This window comes from Triticum aestivum, chromosome 1D, assembly GCF_018294505.1.
Source record: "Triticum aestivum cultivar Chinese Spring chromosome 1D, IWGSC CS RefSeq v2.1, whole genome shotgun sequence".
NCBI lineage: Eukaryota > Viridiplantae > Streptophyta > Magnoliopsida > Poales > Poaceae > Triticum > Triticum aestivum.
This window is the reverse complement of record NC_057796.1, coordinates 115,729,341-115,737,318: the sequence shown is the minus strand read 5'-3', so window position 1 is coordinate 115,737,318 and position 7,978 is coordinate 115,729,341.

Sequence of the window (7,978 nt, the reverse complement as noted above, 5' to 3'; positions counted from 1 at the left end):
CCCTTGGGTGGAGGAGGATCCCCTAGGATTTCAACAAGTAAATTGTGTTTCAGAATGGGTTCCTGTTTAAAGAAAACTTCATCTAATTCCCTTCTTTCATTCATAAACATATCATTTTCATGGTCCAGCAAATATTGTTCTAAAGGATCACTAGGAGGTACGGCAATAGAAGCAAGAACAATAATTTCATTCTTACTAGGTAATTCCTCTTCACGGTGTTGTCTACGAAATTTAGAAAAGTTAAACTCATGAGACATATCACCCAAACCAATAGTAACAACATCCTTTTCGCAGTCTATCCTAGCATTAACGGTGTTCAAGAAGGGTCTACCAAATATAATGGGACAAAATCTATCTTGTGGGGAACCAAGAACAAGAAAATCAGCAGGATATTTAGTTTTCCCACACAAGACTTCAACATCTCTAACAATTCCCATTGGTGAAATAGTATCTCTATTGGCAAGTTTAATTGTGACATCAATATCTTCTAACTCAGCAGGTGCAATATCATGCTTAATTTCTTTGTATAAGTCAATGGGTATTGCACTAGCACTAGCACCCATATCACATAAGCCATGATAACAATGATCTCCTATTTTAACAGAAATAACAAGCATGCCTACCATAGGTCTATGTTTATCTTTGGCACAAGGTTTGGCAATTCTAGCAGTTTCTTCACAGAAATAAATAACATGCCCATCGATATTATCAGACAAGAGATCTTCAACAATAGCAATATTAGGTTCAACTTTAATTTGCTCAGGAGGTTTATAAGTTCTAATATTGCTTTTACGGACCACAGTTGAAGCTTTAACATGATCCTTTATTCTAACTGGGAAAGGTGGTTTCTCAACATAAGAAGTAGGAACAACAGGATCACTATAAGTGATAGTCTTTTCTTCAACTTTAATAGGTGCAGCTACTTTTACTTCTATGGGAGGATGATATTTAAACCACTTCTCCTTGGGGAGATCAACATAAGTAGCAAAGGATTCACAGAAAGAAGCTACTATCTCAGAGTCAAGTCCATATTTAGTACTAAACTTACGGAAAACATCAGTATCCATAAAAGATTTAGCACAATCAAACTTAGGTGTCATACCTGACTCCTTACCTTTGTCGAGATCCCAATCTTCAGAGTTGCGTTTAATTCTATCCAATAAATCCCATTTGAATTCAATAGTCTTCATCATAAAAGAGCCAGCACAAGAAGTATCGAGCATGGTGCGATTATTATCAGAAAGCCGAGCATAAAAACTTTGAATAATTATTTCTCTTGAGAGCTCATGATTGGGGCATGAATATAAAAATTATTTAAGCCTCCCCCAAGCTTGAGCAATGCTTTCTCCTTCGCGAGGCCAAAAATTATATATATAATTGCGATCACGATGAACAAGATGCATAGGATAAAATTTCTGATGAAATTCCAATTTCAACCGTTTGTAGTTCCATGATCCCGTATCATCACATAGCCTGTACCATGTCGATACATCTCCCTTCAAAGATAAAGGGAAGACCTTCCTCTTAATAACATCACCGGGTATACCTGCAAGCTGAAATAATCCACAAACTTCATCCACATAAATTAGGTGCTCATCAGGATGCTTTGTTCCATCTCCTGCAAAAGGATTAGCTAGCAGTTTTTCTAACATACCCGAAGGAATCTCAAAGTGAATATTTTCATTTTCATTTTCATTTTCAGTAGGTTCAGTAGGTTGAGGAGCAACTCTTTGCTCTACTAGTCGGGGTGAAGATACCCCGAACAAGCCCCTCAGAGGATTACTTTCCATAGTAACAAGTGACAGTAAATTTTAGCACACTATATAAATTTTCCCTTACCAAATTCCACCTACCAAAGGCGATTCACTCCCCGGCAATGGCGCCAGAAAAGAGTCTTGATAACCCACAAGTATAGGGGATCTATCGTAGTCTTTTCGATAAGTAAGAGTGTCGAACCCAACGAGGAGCAGAAGGAAATGATAAGCGGTTTTCAGCAAGGTATTCTCTGCAAGTACTGAAATAAGTGGTAACAGATAGTTTTGTGATAGGATAATTTGTAACGAGCAACAAGTAACAAAAGTAAATAAAGTGCAGCAAGGTGGCCCAATCCTTTTTGTAGCAAAGGACAAGCCTGGACAAACTCTTATATAGGGAAAAGCGCTCCCGAGGACACATGGGAATTATCGTCAAGCTAGTTTTCATCATGTTCATATGATTCGCGTTCGGTACTTTGATAATTTGATATGTGGGTGGACCGGTGCTTGGGAGCTGTTCTTACTTGAACAAGCATCCCACTTATGATTAACCTCTATTGCAAGCATCCGCAACTACAACAAAAGTATTAAGGTAAACCTAACCATAGCATGAAACATATGGATCCAAATCAGCCCCTTACGAAGCAACGCATAAACTAGGGTTTAAGCTTCTGTCACTCTAGCAACCCATCATCTACTTATTACTTCCCAATGCCTCCCTCTAGGCCCAAATAATGGTGAAGTGTTATGTAGTCGACGTTCACACAACGCCACTAGAGGATAGACAACATACATCTTATCAAAATATCGAACGAATACCAAATTCACATGACTACTAATAGCAAGACTTCTCCCATGTCCTCAGGAACAAACGTAACTACTCACAAAGCATATTCATGTTCATAATCAGAGGGGTATTCATATGCATAAAGGATCTGAACATATGATCTTCCACCAAATAAACCAACTAGCATCAACTACAAAGAGTAATCAACACTACTAGCAACCTACAGGTACCAATCCCGGACTTGGAGACAAGAATAGGATACAAGAGATGAACTAGGGTTTTGAGAGGAGATGGTGATGGTGAAGATGTTGATGGAGATTTCCCTCTCTCGATGAGAGGAGCGTTGGTGATGACGATGGCGATGATTTCCCCCTCCCGGAGGGAAGTGTCCCCGGCAGAACAGCTCTGCCGGAGCCCTAGATTGGTTCCGCCAAGGTTCCGCCTCGTGGCGGCGGAGTCTCATCCCGAAAGGTTGCTTATGATTTTTTCCTGGACGAAAGACTTCATATAGCAGAAGATGGCCACCGGAGAGCCAACAGGCGGCCCACGAGGTAGGGGGCGCGCCCTGGGGGTAGGGCGCGCCCCCACCCTCGTGGACAGGCGGTGGCCCCCCTGATGTATTTCTTCCGCTCAGTATTTTTTATTATTTCCAAAAATAACTTTCGTGGAGTTTTAGGACTGTTGGAGTTGTGCAGAATAGGTCTCTAATATTTGCTCCTTTTCCAGCACAGAATTCCAGCTGCCGGCATTCTCCCTCCTTATGTAAACCTTGTAAAATAAGAGAGAATAGGCATAAGTATTGTGACATAACGTGTAATAACAGCCCATAATGCAATAAATATCGATATAAAAGCATGATGCAAAATGGACGTATCAGGCCTCAGCGATGACTTCAATGCTTACTATGCTGATTCGCAAGGAGCAAAGGTCAGGTTTGTAAAACTGACTGAGAAATTCACTTCAAAGGTTGCAGCTCCATCGCAATCAAAAATTCCTCAAGCCGAAGCATCTGCTCAACCAACTGAAGAGCACGCCAGCACCGCTGATGAAAATCAAGCTGCTGAAGAAAATGTGAGTTCCAGGGCTGATGACTGCATTCCAGCCGCTGAAGAAATTGCCAGGGCATCCACTAGTGGTGCGCCTGTAGACAATGAAGAAGTCAGGGCAACTGCATCAGTTATGCCTAAAGAAATTCAACCAAATTCCTCTGCTCCTCCTGCGCCTACTCCAACTCCAATCCTTCCATCTGTATCAGATGTGAAGAAGACCAAGGCTGCAGAGCGTGCAGCGGCGAGGAAAAGGAAAGCATCAGCTTCATCAGATTCTTCAGCACCGAAGAAGATGAAGAAATTGACAAGCTCATTTGCAAATCCAATTGATGTTGTTCCTGTTTCCAGCATGCCATCAAAGGAAATCGTCCCTTTCGATGAAGAATATGTGATCCCCAGCAGATCTGATGAAGACATTCCCTCTGCTGCTTCCTCAGAGCAGATGGATGAATAAATTGAAGCGGATGCACTCCCTTCAACTCCAATTGTCTCCTTGCCCATGCCTTAGTTCACTGCTGAAGAGGCCGGCGTTGAGGAATTGGATGAACAAAATTCTGACGTGTACATTGGGAGTACTACTCCATTGATGAATGATGATTTTTGGGATAGTCAGCATCCCAACTCCCCTCTGTTCACGCCGTTGCAACAAATCCCTCAGTCCCCAGCACAAACTGTTCAAATGGGCTCTAAAGAAAATCAACCCACTGCATCTGTTCATGAAGAAATTCCAGCCACTAGTGCTGAGGAAACTGCGGTTGCTGAATCTTTGAAGACACAGACTGCCACTGAAGAGGAACCGGAAATTCCTCAGCCTGAAGAACCTGAGATTGCGGTTCCTGAGGTTGTGATGCAACTTATTGACACTCCTTAACACAAGCTAAAGGATCCATTCTCAAGGAAGCAAAAATTCAAGACTGATGATTTCTTCGGCGAGCATGTATTCTTCACAGATTACAACCCCTATGACTCTGCTCGCATTAGGAAGAGGCGTTTCTGGACTGCCAGCCAGGCAAACTTTTATTCCTCAGTGCTGTTCAACAAAGACAAAGTCTTCGATCATGAGCGCATTCCTCACGTGGATATGGAATCTCTGCCATGCTTCGTGCCAGTCCTCAGTGTTCTTCACGATGCTGGGCTGTTAAATTTCTGCACTGACATCTGTGATTGGAATGAAGAACTCATTCTTCAATTCTATGCAACGCTGCACATCACCGGAGACTCTGAAGATGTGAATTCATGGGTGCTGGACTGGATGACTGAAAATACTCACTATAAGGCACCATCTACTGAATTGCTCCGTGCTCTGCCTCTCAGTCCTCCCCTTGAAGCTGCTCGTTGCATGTACCAAGAGCCTAAGCTTACAGATCACTATATGAAAGTGCTGATGAAGCCATTGAAGCCAGGTCAGGCCCCAAGAACCAAATTCCTCGTGAAGGAATTGCTATATGTGCCTCGGACTGTCTATCGCATTCTGACGAAGACATTGAGTCCTATCAAGGGCCACGACTCGAATGAAGAAGAAGTCGTTGGCATCATGAAGAATCTACTTTTCAATATCATGCATGGCGTTCCCGTCAACTTCCATGATTTCTTCATGAGGACTCTGGCCAATGTCGCAATGTCACCATTTGAGTTGAAGCCTTATGCTCCGTGGATTATGAGATTCATCAGAACAAGGTCTTCACTCAACTACAAAGCTGATACACTGAACCATTGCAGCTACTTGCCCCCGATTGAAGTCCTCAAATGGACATTTTCCTCAGCTGATGGCAAGGGCAAGGCTTCTGCTGTTGTTGATGAAGGCATTCGTCCATTGGATGGTCAATTTCGCAAAGCTGCATCTTATTCCACCAATGATGACTCTGCCACTCATGACTCTGCCGCCAACGCACCCAAGCAAAATCCTCAAGGCACAGCTCCCAGGGTGATGACTGATCATGAGCTTCTCCTCAGTCTTCACCAGAAGGTTGATCGCAATCACAAATGGGTCAAGCGTCAGTTTGGTTCAATTCTTCACAATATGACTGCTACCCACAATGCAGTGAAGAAAAACCATTACTACCTCCATGAAACCTTCAACCGTACCTGGGCTATTCTGTCTCACATTTATAGCGCAGAAGATCTGAAGAAAATGGGTCTCAAGGAAGATTTTGACTGGTCTGCTCCTCCACCGAAGAAATACAAGAAGCTCAAGGTTCCTTCCTTGGTGGCCAGCTCCTATTCTTCATCGCGCAACACCGACGAGCATGAAGACTTGAACGACACTGCGGCAGGCCCTACATCAACACACGACCCCAACAATACTGGCGCTCCTTCATCAACTTGAGATTCTTCAGGGGCGTTAGTCCTCATTTTTGATCCTTTTGGTCATTCGATGACAAAGGGGGAGAAATTTGAGTTAGTCTTCAAGCAAGTCTACTTATATGGGCGTTTTTTTGCTAAGTTACAACACTCGTTCTTCTGATGACTTTGCTGGATCGAGTTGTAAACTTAAACTCTATGGTGGCCTGATACTTTTGCTCTGCTGTGGTTTTTCTGCATGCTTATTCCTCATTAATGTTTATGCACGCATGCTGAATTACATCAGTCACCATATTTCATCATGCATTTCAAATTCTTCATATCATATGTCAAATGCGTGTATGAATTACAAGATATAGGGGGAGATCTCCATGATTCAACTCTTCAAGTGTGCATTGCTTCAAAAGCAAATTCCTCACTATGCACATCTTCAGGGGGAGTTCTTCTATATCTTGCAATCAAATTCCTCAGTCTTAGTAGTTACACTTCATATGTTTATCCCCGTTGAAAACTTAACCTATATTGTCATCAATCACCAAAAAGGGGGAGATTGTAAGTGCATCTAGTGCCCCTTAGTGATTTTGGTGTATTGAAGACTTATAGGTTAAGCGACTAATGTGTTTATGAGTGTACACAGGTCTATAAGTCTATGAGGAGTTTGATATTTACAAAGAAAGTCGACCCCTAAAAATGAAGTTCTTCGACTGAAGACTTTGGATTTCTGAAGACTTTCTAAAGACTTTGAAAGTGAAGAAATTGGTGTGACCTTGAAGACTTGGTATTCATTCGAGGAACATGAAGCGTGAAAACTTTTGTTTTCGTAGTTTCATTTTCTTTTTCTTGAGTCATAGGAAACACCGTACTGTTAAAGGGGGTCGAGGAAATACTAAGGAAAATTTTCCATGTGATGCTCAACTCAAAATCCTACACCTACCAATCCCTTCGAGTGAAGCCATTGGAAATCTCATACAGTTCAGTCATATTCTTCAGTGACAGAGACGAAGTTCTTCTGGTCTCTGAGGAATTTGTTCTGACTGAGGAGTTAGGAATTCGCCAGTGCGAATTGCATACACAGTGAGGAACATGATAGCCCTGAGGAATTTGATACTCAAATTTCCGACCGTTGCTGTGCTACGCGCCAGCTATCCCAAAATATCTTATCCACCTAATGGTCATATCATTGAATGGCATTTATGTCTTATCATGTCGGGCTGCTCCCTAGGCTATAAATAGCCGCCCCCTACAACCACTAGCTGGTTGGCTGCTCCGAGAGAAACTGACACTTGTCAATTAAGAGCATCCCATCCTCCGAGGACTTTGAGCGAAAATCATCAAGTGAGGAAAACCCAAACCCAAACACCTACAAACCCAAAGTGATTGAGCATCACTGAAGAGATTGATTGTAACACCCCGGATGTAACTTTCCATATTTGTAACTCCAACTCTTGCCATTTTCGGCTATGTGTTATGATATTCCCTCTGTGGTTGGGTTTGGTTTTCATTTTGCATTTTGTTCATGCCATGCATCTCATATCATGTCATCATGTGCATCTCATTTGCATACGTGTTCGTCTCTTGCGTCCGAGCATTTTCCTTGTTGTCCGTTTTGCAATCCGACACTCCCACGTGCACCGGCGCGTCCCTCTTGTTTCTTTTCATGAGCGGGTGTTAAACGTTCTCGGAATGGACCGAGGTTTTCCAAGTGGCCTTGGTACATCACCGGTAGACCACCTGTCAAGTTTCGTTCCATTTGGAGGTCGTTTGATGCTCCAACGGTTAACCGGGTAACCGCAAAGTCCTTTTGTGTGTTGCAGCAAAACCCCCCTCCTAACAGCCCAATATCCCATCCAAGTCCCTTCCATGCTCTCGGTCGTTCGATCACGATCGTGTGGGCGAAAACCATACCCCATTTGGAGTCTCCTAGCTCCCTCTACCTATATATATGTGATCCCCCTCCGAATTCGCGGTGCAAACCCTAGTCCCCTTCCCCTCTCCGCAGCCGGACGTGTCCGGCCCGAGCCGTACGAAATCCCGCCGCTGCCCCGGGCCTATCCGCAGCCGCCACGTGGGCGCTGCCGTCGCCGCCG